The sequence below is a fragment of the Tenrec ecaudatus genome, chromosome 6 (genome assembly GCF_050624435.1).
Source record: "Tenrec ecaudatus isolate mTenEca1 chromosome 6, mTenEca1.hap1, whole genome shotgun sequence".
NCBI lineage: Eukaryota > Metazoa > Chordata > Mammalia > Afrosoricida > Tenrecidae > Tenrec > Tenrec ecaudatus.
Genome location: NC_134535.1, coordinates 171,506,160 through 171,519,425, shown reverse-complemented (window position 1 = coordinate 171,519,425; position 13,266 = coordinate 171,506,160).

Here is a 13,266-nt window from a genome sequence, read left to right as displayed (position 1 = left end):
AAAAACGATGTCTAGCATATAATGTCACATGCTCATTAAGCGTACTCTGATCATTTTAACTCATTTGAAATTTAGTTAGCATTCTCGTATGACCCACATATAATCAAATTGCATATAATCAGATTTGAGAAATGCTCTGTGCCTGCTTGAAAAGAGTGCATTCTGTCATTATTGGCTGCTGTATTGTGTTGATCATTGATTAAGTCCAATGTAGTAATCAGAATTTCAGATCTGCAGTAGCTTTTCTGATTTCTGGATCTTAAGACTTAAAGTCTTAAGAGGTGATGAGGTCACACGATTATAGATTTGTAAACGTCTCCTTTTATTACTATCAAAATTTACTTAACGTGTTTTGAAGTTAGTCTTCCAAAAAAGCCCAAACTTGGCTGCCAATGCGCCATTTCCGGCTCAGAGCGACCCTGTGGAGCAGGGTGGACCAGCCCGGTGGGTTTCCAAGGCTGTAACTCTTTACAGCAGAAAGCCTTCTCTTTTGCCACTGGTGGCTTCAAACTGCCAGCCTTGTGGTTCGGAGCCGAGTGTGGTCTCGGGGCTGCGAGGCTCCTGTGAAGTTAGTTGCACGGCGATGTACATTCAGAAATGTTCATGGGGCACTGGGGGTGTAGTGGTCATCTCGCCGTCTTTGCGAGAGACCTGATGCAGTCCCTGCCCACGCACCCCTTACACGGCCACCACCTGTCTGTCAGTGGAGGCGGCTGTGTCACCATGTGATGCTCAGTAGGTTTCAGCACAGTTCCCAGACTAAGATGGGCTAGTCACTGGAATAGTCCAATCTGCAACCGTGGGGGACCGGCAGGCAGGGCAGAGTTGTTTCCTTGTCGCCTGGGGGCCACCATGAGCCAGGGACTGACTTCATAGCAGCTAATAGCAAAAGTCTCTGATCCTAATTTAGGTCTTCATTTTTTGTTTCCTTATGTTGGTGATAAATAAATGTGGGTTGTATTTCATATCTCAGTTCACTGAAGTTCCTCTTGCCATTGTTGTCTTTTGAACACACGGGCTAAGGTTATTTAAAATTTGCTTCAGAAAAATTTGATAACTGGGCCCACCCCCCAAACAAATGCCAGGTGTGTATTTTTAAAAACAGACAGCAATAAGCTGGCCGTGTTTGTAAGACTGGCGCATCTCTGACTCAGTCCCCAGGAGGCGCATCCTTCTTGGCATGTCTGAGCACCTGGCTTGAGCTCCCCAACTAACCAACCCCCTGGTGGTCCTCCTTGCTTTTAAACCTTTTCACCTTGACTGAACAACCTACGAGTTTGGAAAATCCCGCAAAGAGGAAGTCACCAAATACAGGGGTCTCGTCTCTTAAGTCATGCTTTAAAAAAACAAAAACATAAACAACATTGTGTTGGCAAATGCTTGGGTAAAACTATAACCGCGTTCCAAACAAGGATGCTTGCCAAACGTGGCCGATTGTCAAGGCGCAGCTTCTTGTGAGTTTCCTGTATTTGTGGGGATGAGCGGTGGGGGTGGCAGGTAACTTTCCATTGTGGTGAGTGGGAGTCACGGATTTCTTTGAGCCTTCCGATCGTGAGGTGGGTGAGGGTGTACGGAGCATATCAGTTTTCCATGGAACAGTTCGTCCGCATTTTGTGTCATCTCCTTGGTTACAGTCCCCACAAGGTAGCAACCATCCGCTTCTTTCCTGCGTTTCCCTTTTCCATCCCTCCTTCCCAACCCCTTCTGAATGTTGCCCTTGGACATGTGTCCTTTTGTTCCCATATGGTTGCTTATTCTAAGGTCTGAGAAACCTTTCTTTTTGTCGTTCCCTTTATAGGCCTGTGCATGGTTCAGATGAGCCACGGGAGTGAGCTCATTTCTAGGCCTGAAAAGTGACTAAGGGGGAGTGTCTAAAGAGGGGTGCCCCCATTACTTGTTAGCCCAGTTTGTGCCTGATCACTCTGGTTTCGAGTTCTGTTCTACAAGTTTCTCCCCTTCCACCCCGGACTTTCTAATGTAATCCCTTTCAGAGAAGTTGATACCGGTCGGTGAGCACCATCTAACGCTGTTCTCAGGGCCACGAAGACTGATGCTTACATAGTCCTAATTGTTCTCCTGCTGCTTCCATATACTTCATGTTGCTCTTCCCAGCACAGAGGCCAATAGTTGCTGCTCACCAGAGTATGTGGGATATCAAAAGGCTGTTCCCCAACTCGTCTCCCCAAATATATGTCAGACCTAGGACACTGCTGGCAACTAATGGTCAGTGATTGTCAAGATACTCTCCCTAAAGGCATCAGCCATCCAGAGCAAGCAGACTACTGTCTGGTCCACCAATGGTGGGGCTCACACCCTACTGATTCCCTGGAGATCCAGGGAACAGGTCAAACCAGCTCAGTGACATCCAAGGTTAGGCTGCCATCCTGAATCTAGTATCCACCCATCTTGTCACATGTATACCCCTAATCCCTCCTCTTCCTAGAGTGTATATATCCCTAAATCATCCCCTTTCCATTGCTGTATTGCCTATGGTATAACCCCTTCCAGTGACATAGGTCATTACCTGTAATGGGGCTTACATGCCCCAAAGAGATATAAGCCTTGGTTAGAAATAAACCACCTTCCCTCCTGCCCTCTCCTCCCACATTCCCACATGGACCTCCAAGAAGAGCCGAGGTGAGCATGCTACCATGAAATGTGTCTGACTCCTTTATTTTACTCTCCTATCTCTTCTATTGTCTATGACTTTATTAAAATCTTTATATATCATAACCATACAGTTGCGCTTATGAACCCATGAGAGTGTTAGGGTTCACAAGAATAGGCTTAAAACAATGTCTTTGTGGACTGCATTCTACAACTTGATCTTAATGTCGCCCCAAGATGATAGTCATGAGCCCTTGGGACCGGGAGCTCCCCATCCTGGTGTTTCGTATGTTCCTCAAGGAGTTTGGTTCTATCTAAAAAGTCCTCTGCCCGCCCCCCCAGCCCCGTATTCTCGACCACATACATCTATTTTCAGCAAAGGTAAATTAATAGACACGTGTCCTCTGTCTAGCCTACTTATGTTTATTAGTGTATTCCCATTCTCTCACCCTCCCTCCCTCAGCCTGCATGTCTGCCCACGCATCTACGTGTCACACACTTATTGCAGGCTTGTGAACACAGCATTTGCGTTGGCTCGGGAGCTTAATGAAGCAGGCCAGGATGGGATATCAAATGCAAGTATTGCAAGGCAACAGGATTTCCAGCCTCAAGCTCAAGGGATGCACACACCAACAATGTACACACTACCCACGGGTTGTCTTGGCCCACAGGTAGTGTAGTTCACAGGTTGGGGCAGAGAACTAGCTAGCAGCAGCACTTTCCAGCATGCTCTGATCACCAGAGAGGGGGAGGAGGGAGGCTTACAGAGCCATTTATCTCGGCCCTCCAATCAAACTGTGACTTGATTAGCATGTTCCTATTGGCCAGGTTGGCACAACAAACCTAACTATCACAGAATCCCTGCTGCGCATTTTCTTTCATTCTTTAGTCCTTCAGCCAGAAAAATCATTGCAAATGTGATTCTCTCCGTGAGCCCCTCTTCCCCATGCATGACTCTGGTCTTCTTCCCTCAGGACCCAGCAAACGCCACTCCCAAGAAGAAAACCAGCAGCAGGAGGTGGTTGGATTCACCTCAGCTTCCCTTCCATCTTGCGTTTCGGTTCCCACATCCTGCCTGTCTCACAGCTCTGCATCTGCTCCTTCGCTCATTCATTTTGGTATCTTGGCCAGATTTTGTAAAATTATTCTCAATAGGAATGTTGTTCTGCTACGAACTTGCATTTTACTATCATTGGAATTAACGCTTTTCTCACACCCAACACCTCTTAGGTGAAATTACATTTCATCTAACAGCAAAGGTATAAGTGCTAGTGCATTGAGTATTAAAACAAAGTGTTCTCTAACAAACCTGAGACCAGTGGATTCGCTGGAAGTTCCCAAAGAGGCAGAAAGTTGTTAGCACCTCTTAACTCAGTGGTTCAGCCTTCCTAATGCCTCCACCCTTTAATACAGTTATGTTGTGGTGACCCCAACCATAAAATAATTGTTGCTGCTTCATAACTGTCATTTTGCTACTGTTATGAATTGGGCAACCCCTGTGAAAGGGTCATTCGACCCCCAAAGAGGTCAAGACCCCCAGGTTGAGAACCACTGTCTTAACTAATCTAATTTTACATAATTCAGCAATTTGCAATGATATATAATATTACTGCTCTCTGTTTTTAACCTGTGGCCTCATCTCACAAATGTGACTAATTTTGTTTTCCTATGTTTTCATCAAAATATTAGCGAATTTTTTTAAAGTCTCATTTAAAAAGTAGTTCACACAGCTTCTCTGCTGAAAGAGAGGAACCAAACATTACATTTGGATTCTTTCTGACCCCCCACCCAAGCATTTATGAAGCTTGCTAAGGTGAAATTTTGACTCTCTGAAAAAGTTAGCAGATGAAAATATTGTGTGGAAGTGTTGAAGTGTTCCACTCAATTGGTTATTAATCTAATTAACATTTTTCTTTAAGTTTCATGTCAGTTCTGCCTGGCATGCCACACCACACCAGGTCATAGCCAAGGTTTGTCTTAACTGGTGGCAAGTCGTTTCTCTGGTCCTGCGAGTTAGAATAGCTATCCTAAAATAATTTTCACCTCGATCATTCTATGATTCTTCTATGGACCACATAATAGGACCTTCTAGAGGGGACAATACTGCTTTTGAGAAATTATACGAAAAATGATAGAGAGGAATACAGCCATCCCTCTTTATCCAGGGGGTCATAGTTCCAGGACATCCACGTTTTCAAGCCAGCTTTCTCTTCTGAACCGCACACCCGCACAAGGAAATGATCTAAGCGGTTAGTCTCTCAACGCACACACACCTGGTGCCACTCGGTAACGCAGAAGGGACGCTGGCTCATTAAATAACTGCAAGGGCTAGTCTGGGGGCCATGTGCATCCCTCAGAGGTCAGCAAGCACACTGCCCGCTCCGCTCCTCCTCACGCTAATGGCAAAGGCAGCAGGGCTGATGAGACGGAACTGCATGGCGCTCTCAGAGCTGACAGCCAGACGTCCTGCAGTGCGAGCCCTTCACTTACAGAGGTAACAGCGTCTCCCAGGGCTAATGAACGAGTGCCAAGTCTCAGGCGTGCCCGCCGGTAAGTGCCACACCTGTTCATTAGCCACAGGACCCGAAACTCCACGAGGGAAGAAGTCTTCGTTCAGGTACCTGTTGTGGTAACTACCTAATCTGGTGTCGATTTGGGACTTGAGAGGATTCAGAGTGCAGGGGTGGGGTTTAGTCTGTCAATCAGGTCCTAGCCAATGAGGCCTTCTCCTGAGGATCCTGGGAACTCCTGTATTTTCTCCTTGGAGGCTTGAGACCTCTCTCTCATGCTTACAATGCCACTGGATCCAGAAGACTTCCCACCCACTGGCCTGTGATCTTCCTGCATTCGGTGTCATTGCATGTGTTTCATGAGTCTGAAGAGGACTTTATAGATTGGAATCGGACCTATGGGCTAATATCGGACTGATGCGGACTGATGGACTTGATCTGGACTGGGGTGGGATGCTTTCTCAATATTCAATTGCTCTGGTCTCTAAAGGTCTCTCCTATACACATATGAGTGTGTCTGTGAATTTGTTTCCCTAGTCCACCCAGACTGACACACCCGTGCACCCCAAACACCTTGAAACCCAGCCCGCACGGAACAGCTGTCGAATGAACGAGTCTTTACAAAGCCTAGTGGAGAGGGGAAGCCACAGGGTCGGAAGTAGAGTCTCCATGTCAGTTGTGTCCAATCTCTGCAAGTCAAAGCCCTTGACAACTGACATTTCCTGTCTCAGGTGCAGTGGGGAGCCCGTTTCTTGGATCCCCTGGTCTCAAGGCTCCCTGTGGAAGACTGTCCCGTTGTCCCCATGCACTCATTTCCCTCGAGTCACTTCTGACTCATGGTGACTCTAGAGGCCGGCTGAGAACTGCCCTGTGGGTTTCCAAGACTGTAACTCTTATCGGGAGTAGAAGCCTTGTCTTCTCCCTCAGAGCAGCTCGTGGTTTCAAACCGCTGACCTTCCAGTGAGCAGCCCAATGTGGAACCACTGCGCCTACCAGGGGCCTTCTCCCAGATGTGCAGGACCGTCGGTTAGCCCAGTGGTTCTTAACCTTCCTAATGCCACGACCCTTTCATACAGTTCCTCACATGGTGGTGACCCCCAACCATAACATTATGTATTTTGGCACTTCATCACTGTCGTGCTACTGTGATGAATCGGGCGACCCTAAGGGGCTGTGACCCACAGGTTGAGAGCCGCAGGTTGAGAGCTTCGCCTGACATACGTTGTCCATCATCAGGAGAGGCCAGGCCCTGGGGAGGGACCTCGTGTTAGGTAAAGCAGGGGCGATGGGCAAGGGGAAGGCCCTCCAGGCGAGGCATGGGCACTGTTTCTGCAGCAATGGGCTCAGGCACCGGAGCAGTGCCTCGTTGGATGGCTGTGTGTCGCAGGGCGGCTATGGCCTGCAATCGGCTCGGTGGCCCCCAAACCAATAACAACAACATGTTATTTCATGGACCCCTGGAGGCGTGTCCTGGTTATGCCCTGGGCTGCCAACAGCAAGGTCAGCAGTTCAAAACCAGCAGCCCCTCCTGGGGGGAGAAAGTCAGGGCTTTCCACTCCTGTAAGGAATGAACAGGTTCCGAAACTCAGGGGCACTCCCACCCTGTCTTGCTGGGTCTCTGTGAATTGGCGTCAACTCAATAGCAGTGGGTCTTGGATAAAGGGCTGTACTTACTTTATGCAAGGAAATCCACTTCCCCTCAGGAACTGGGTTGTAATTTGGGGTTCCAAGTCGAGATTGCAACACAGTGTGCATTGGGCCCAGGGAGGGGGTGACGGGTGGGTAAGGGATGCCTTCAACCCTTTGACTAGCAGTCGAGTGACGAAACCACTGTGCCACAAGGGCTCCTCCAGGTTTTCCTTCCCCAAGCCCTACTGTTGAGTTGACTCGGACTCTAGCACAAGACTGAGACCGAGTAGAACTGCCCCTAAACAGAGCTGTATTTGGGTTATGTGTTAGTCCCGGTAGACTAGATAACAAATCCAGGGAGACTCCTGTGCGTATGAGAAAGAGCTTTATCTACAAGAGAAATTGAATATTGAGAAAACATCCCAGCCCAGTCCAGATCAAGTCTATAAGTTCGATATGAGCCCATATGTCCCATGCCGATATCTATAAAGTCCTCTTCAGACTCAGGAAACACATGCAATGACTCCCAGTGCAGGAAGATCATAGGCCAGTGGGTGCAAAGTCTTGTGGATCCAGAAGCGGTGGAAGCATCTCAGCTCTGGCAGGGGTCTCCATTTGGCTTCTCCAGCTCCAGAGGTCTGGCTCCATCAGCCTCTCTCCATGTGTCTTCTCCACAGGGATGTCTCCCAGGGAGTGAGCAGTGAGGAAGAGTGTTTCCCGCCCCCAAGGAAGAAATACAGGAGTTCCCAGAATCCTCAGGAGAAGGCCGTGCCCACACAGAGGCATGATTAGCTATATCCTGATTGACAGGCTAGACCCCACCCCTACACTCTTAATCCATATGTAACTGCCACAGGGGTTAAGTGCACTGCAAAACAGAACACGTTCAGGGGTGAGAAAAGAAAAAGAAGTGCTTGGATGTATTTAAACATATTTTGGATTTTGTCACCAAGAACCCTGTCCTGGAGAGGGAAGACATCGGATCTGTGCAGTGCAACCCCGGCTGGACAAACTTGCCCAGCTCCTGTATGCAAACCATCTCTGGATGCACTTGATTCCTTTCGCAGAAAACAAACCGGGCGAACAGAACCCCTGGCTCTGCAGCGACCAGCAATTGAGTCTGCTGCCACCTGCTGGCGGGGAGGACCGCTCTCCTGTTTCCCCAAAGGTTTCTGAATAGGCAGCAGAGGTTGTGCTAAAATTTAGCATGCAAGCCTTGTATTTAGCAATGGTTCCCCACCACCAGCCGCTCCACGGGTGGAGAAGGGGCTTTGGGACCCTCTACTCCGGTAAAGCGTCTGGTCTCGGAAACCCACAGGGGCAGTTTGACCCTGTCCTGGAGGGTCACTGCGTGGGCATCCACTCGATGGCAGCAGGGTCTGCCCAGAAACCAAGGCCTCTCTGATGCCCAGCCACACTCGCTGCATCATCATATCAACCACCCAGGCCATCAGCCCCTCCTCTGCCCCGCACCCTTAGTTCCGGGGCCATTCCCTGGGGCGCTCTCTTCCAACGTTGTTTCCTGACTGGACTCGGAAACTGGATCCGGACGGGCATTGGGAGCAGCAGCAGGGGCAGAGGCCGGCAGGAAGTCATTCTCTAGTGCTTCCTCCAAGGAGGTGGTGTAGTGGCCATGCATCAGGCTGCCAACTGCCAGGTCAGCAGTTGGAAACCAGCAGCCCCTCCACAGGAGAAAGACGAGGCTTTCCTACTCCCATGAAGAGGTCCGTTCTCAGAAACTCACAGGGCAGGTCTGCTCTGTCCGGGAGGCTCAGGATGCATCGGCATCGATTTTGATGGCGGTGAGGGGGTGACGCTTGGGTCGGCGGCTATAAAAGAGGAGGGGGCTCCTTGCTTCAAGCCTTCGGTGGACTTTCAGCTGTGCTGCCTCCCACCCCAGCTCCTTATCCCAAAGGCCTTGGCTTTTCTTCCCAGCACGACTGGCTGGCATCACCCTGGGCGCTGGTAGCCTTCCCTCTGGAGGACAGTTCGGATTCCAACAGAGAAAACCCAGTTCTCAGTGGCTGGTGTTTTGGAAGTGCCTTTCCTCCAAGGCGCCTCCAGGTGGGTTTGAACCGCTAGCCTTCCCTGCGGGCAGCATTAGGGGCTCCCCAGTGAGGGATGGGGTTCACGGGAACGGCTGCCTCAGAGTGGGGTTTCTCGGGCTGGGGAAACGTCCAGGTTTCGGCCACGAGGTCTACCTTGCTTTAGGTTTGGGGGCCATCAAAGTTAAGCCAGTCACTGAGCTAATTCTTAGAAAATGTTGGTCTCTGGTTTAGAGGTGTGGGGAGAGTAATAATAACGCAGAGACAATGGATGCCTCTGGGTGCCTCCACGTTGCTAGAAGTATCTGGTGTTGCTATGGCAACAGCAAGAGACTTGTGCTCTGCTGCCTAAACAGGCTACACCTGATAACCCCGTGCTTCCTGCGCTGAGCAGCGTCAGCTGGCAACGTGCACGAGCAGTTTGATCTTGCAGAAGTAGAGGGCGCAGGAAAGTAGAAGCCAAGAAACAGCTGCACCCACATGCCCAGTAAGGGACCGAAGGCAGCCCCTGCTTCCAGGCCAGCTGCTGGGTCTCCTCACTGTTGAGATGATTCGAACTCACAGACGCAGGGTAAGACAGCGGAGAACTCCCCCGGGAGGGAGCCCCATAGTTCAGCCCTTCCCTGGTTGCCTCTTGGTCTCCCTCTCATCCAGCGCCACTCACTGCTCCCAAAATACGTTCCCAAACCCCCACCAGGCCACTTTTCTGTTTCCAACCCACGGAGGCAAAGCAAACCACTAAGTTTGTCTCTTGGCACGAAAGGCCCAACTAACTGGCTCTGTTACGTGATGGCCCGAGGAGTCCAGCCTACCCTCTTGTCCCCTGCTTGCAGGAAAGCCGGGCAACATTCAGACCTGAGTCAGAGACCAGGGTTAAACAGAAAAGGTGTTTATTGAAGGGGATACTTTGGGAAAGAAGTGCAAAGGGTCCTTAGCCATCCTAAAAGGCCTGGCAAAATATAAAGCCGGTGGACCTTATGTTCTGCCCCTTCCACCAGCTGGTGCGGTGGTGACATCATCTCCTGCCAACTTGAGGGCATTATGAGCGAAGGGGTGGAGTCTAGCCTCTCAATCAGGTGGCAGCTTGATGACCTCATTTGGAGGCTCTAAGGAGATAAATAACTCGCTGGAGGCCAGACCAGTCTCTTTGGCTTCCCTTACCTGCTGTGGAGACACGCACAGAGCTGGAGGAGACAGGAGAAGACGCTCATTAGCATTGAGATGCTTCCACTGCCACTGGAGCCTCAAGACCTTCTACCCACTAGCCTGTGATCTTCCTGCACTTGGCATCATTGTATGTACCACATGAGTCTGAAGGAGAATTACGGACTAGTATCAGACATACGGACTAATGTCAGACTTATGGACTTGATCGGGAGTCTCAATGTTCAATTGCTCTTTGAGATGAAGTTCCTTCTTATGAAGGTGACCAGATTTTAACATTGGTAAAGCGGGACACCAGCTGGACACCATTGATAAAACTCCTATGCTGGCGAAATAGCCACATGGCCGCCGAAAACCGTATACCTTAGTTTGTCGTGCATTCTTTCCAAAAATCGGGACTTTTTAAAAACTCCGCGGGACACGGGAAAATTTGTGAAAAATCGGGACTGCCCTGCCCAAAGCGGCACATACATGAGTGTCTGAATTTGTTTCTCATCTCCACCGGGACTAACACAGCTGGCTTTTGAGGTCTTCTGCCATTGACTGGTCCTTAATAAGGCTCCTCCTCTTTCCAGGTATGTGCCTCCCTGCTCCCCAGCCCTCCAGCACCCTGAATTTCCTCTGTGCTCTTGTTCAGACCCCCAAAACTCAAGAGTCTACTGTAGGCGTGGGGTGGGGAGAGAAGGGGGAGGCGGCGTGTGAACTTCCCTGTCCTTCTCCACCAGCCCTTCTCACCTGCTCTCTCCGCAGGGGCTCTGGTCTCTTCCACTGATAGGGAAAGGCGCCCTCTTGCCTGCCCTTCACATTCCTTTGCGCCGGAGCCAGGTGCAGGTACTCTCGCTGTGTTGCATCCCCCTTCCTCCAGTCGTCGGTCTGAGCTGCGTTTAGGAGAGCATCTCAGCCCCTCTCCCGGCAGGGCACTCTGTTTGGGGCTGGCAAGCCTTGCTCCCTGGAGCCTGCTCCTGGGGCAGAGTGCGCCCCGCCGTAATTGTCCCCCACCACGCGTGCTGCCACCTGTGGGTCTGTCCGGCGATCCCCCTGGGCAAGCCTCTGGGCGGGTGCTGCGAACGAACGGCGCACAGGTTCAACTGCTCGGGGAGGTGCAGGACTTGCCGCAGGCACTCGGGAAGCGGTCAGCGAGTCTAGGCAGGCTCGAAGCCCTTTCCTCCGGCCGCCTGTGCGGGGAGTGGGGCTGCACCGCGGCCAGGCGCCTGCAGGGACCGACGTGACCCAGCTGGGCCCAGAGCGAGGCGGCGGAGGGACGCGGTGCTCCCGGGGACACACGGAGCTCAGCGCAGCCCCTTTGGACCGCCGCTCTCGGCCGAGCTCCGGGATAGCGGGGGTCGGGCCTCCCCTCCCCTCCCACGAGCACCTGTCCGCACATTATCCTTCCTGGCGTCGAACACTTCTGCTATGGGCCCGCCTGCGATCCTAAGGCCACCCATTCGCGTGGCCGTTACACAGCTTGGTGGCCACTGCGCACCGCGGCACGCTTCCAGCCCGCTACCATCAGCTCAACCCCGGGTCACGGTGACCCCTTCTGGGCGTCAGGGGAACTGCGTTCCTTCTGGTTTCCAGTGTCTCCGAGTAGGACACCAAGCCATGCTTTGGGGGAAAGAATGGGCACTTTCGCCACTGGTGGAAGCCAGCTTCAGTCTGCAGCTGAGTACATTAGTTAGGGTACCACCTGCCGACCCCCTTCTCCCCACCTCCCCCAATGCGCCCCTAGTGCCACGGGCACACCTGCCAACACATAGCAGCCTTCAGAGGCCCCCAAGACCACACCTACAGGCTGCTTTCTCCCACGAGGGGAGGGAGTTTGAACCCACGGCTTACAGATGTCACTCAATTCTCCAGGCTCCTACGTCCTGGAGGAAAGAGTTGAGCCTCGTGGGCAAGGATGCCTGTTCAAAACTACCACACCCAAGGCAGGAGGAGGAGGAAGCAGCCTGCTTCTTTACAGACACACGCCTGAGAAACCACAAGAAGGTGCTCTGCTCTGACCACAGGGTGCTATGAGCAGGATGGTCTCTGTCCCTCAGGGCTGCTGGGACTGTGATGGTCTGTGTGCCCCAAGGATGCTGTGACCCTGACGGTCTCTGTCTCACAGGCTGCTGTGACCCTCATGGGCTGTGTCCCACAGGCTGCTCTTAGTGTGGTGGTCTCTGTGTCATGCGGATGCTGTGACTGACAGTTTCTGTCTCACAGGCTGCTCTGAGTTTGATGGTCTCTATCACAAAGGGCTTCTATGACTCTGAAGGTCCCTGTCCCACAGGGCTACTGTTACTCTGATGGTGTGTGTGTCTCAGGGCTGCTGGGACTCTGATGGTCTCTGTCTCACAGGGATGCTGTGATCCTGATGGTCTCTGTCCCACAGGCTGCTCTGACTGTGGCGGTCTCTGTCCCACAGAATGCTCAGAGCCTGATGGTCTCTGTGCCACAGGGATGCTGTGACCCTCATGGGCTCAGCCCCACAGGCTGCTCTTAGTGCGAGCGTCTCTGTCCCACAGGGCTGCTCTGACTGTGGTGGTCTGTGTGCCATAGGGATGCTGTGACCCTGGTGGTGATCCCTGGGCCACTCCCGGTTGGGGACACTGCCTCTCGCTCAGGCAGCCTTTCCCCTGTGTGGGTCTGTTCCCCATGAACACCGAGGGGGATGATTTCAGTCACCATCAGGGGTCCCATTATCCCTGCACACCCCCATTCGAAGTGACTGGATTCTTCTTGGTGTCTAATTGGAACCCTTTGGGCCGGGCTTTGAGAGGGGAGGCCCTCAAGCTTCCTACTGCTGCCACCCTGCCTTACAGCTCCTTATGTGGTGGGGGGCTCCCATAATCATAACATTATTTTCACTGTCATCTTGCTAATATTCTGAATCAGGCGACGCCTGTGAAAGGGTCATCAACCCCCAAAGGCAACATGACCCATAAGGTGAGAACCGCTGCTGGAGAGAGTGGGCAGCTCTATCCTGCCCTGGAGGGTCACTATGAATTAGAATCACCCAGTGGCAGCGAGTGAGCTCCCAGTGTACCCACCTTGTGCAGACCAGGCTGACAAACCTCTGCCACCCAGAAGCCCCAAAGCGGACACATTTCTGCCTTCTATCCATTTTGTTTCTTTGATCCCTGAATGGTAACTCCCTGCTCATCGCCTTTGCCCCGGGAAATACCCGAAGTGCACATTCCCCGTGCGTAAACATGTCGCTTCTCCACCATCCCAGCAGGGTCCCACTGGCACAGTGCTAGGGACTGCATTGTGACGCACACTCTCATACACACACAACCAGCAGGATTGTACTGGCAAAGTGCTAG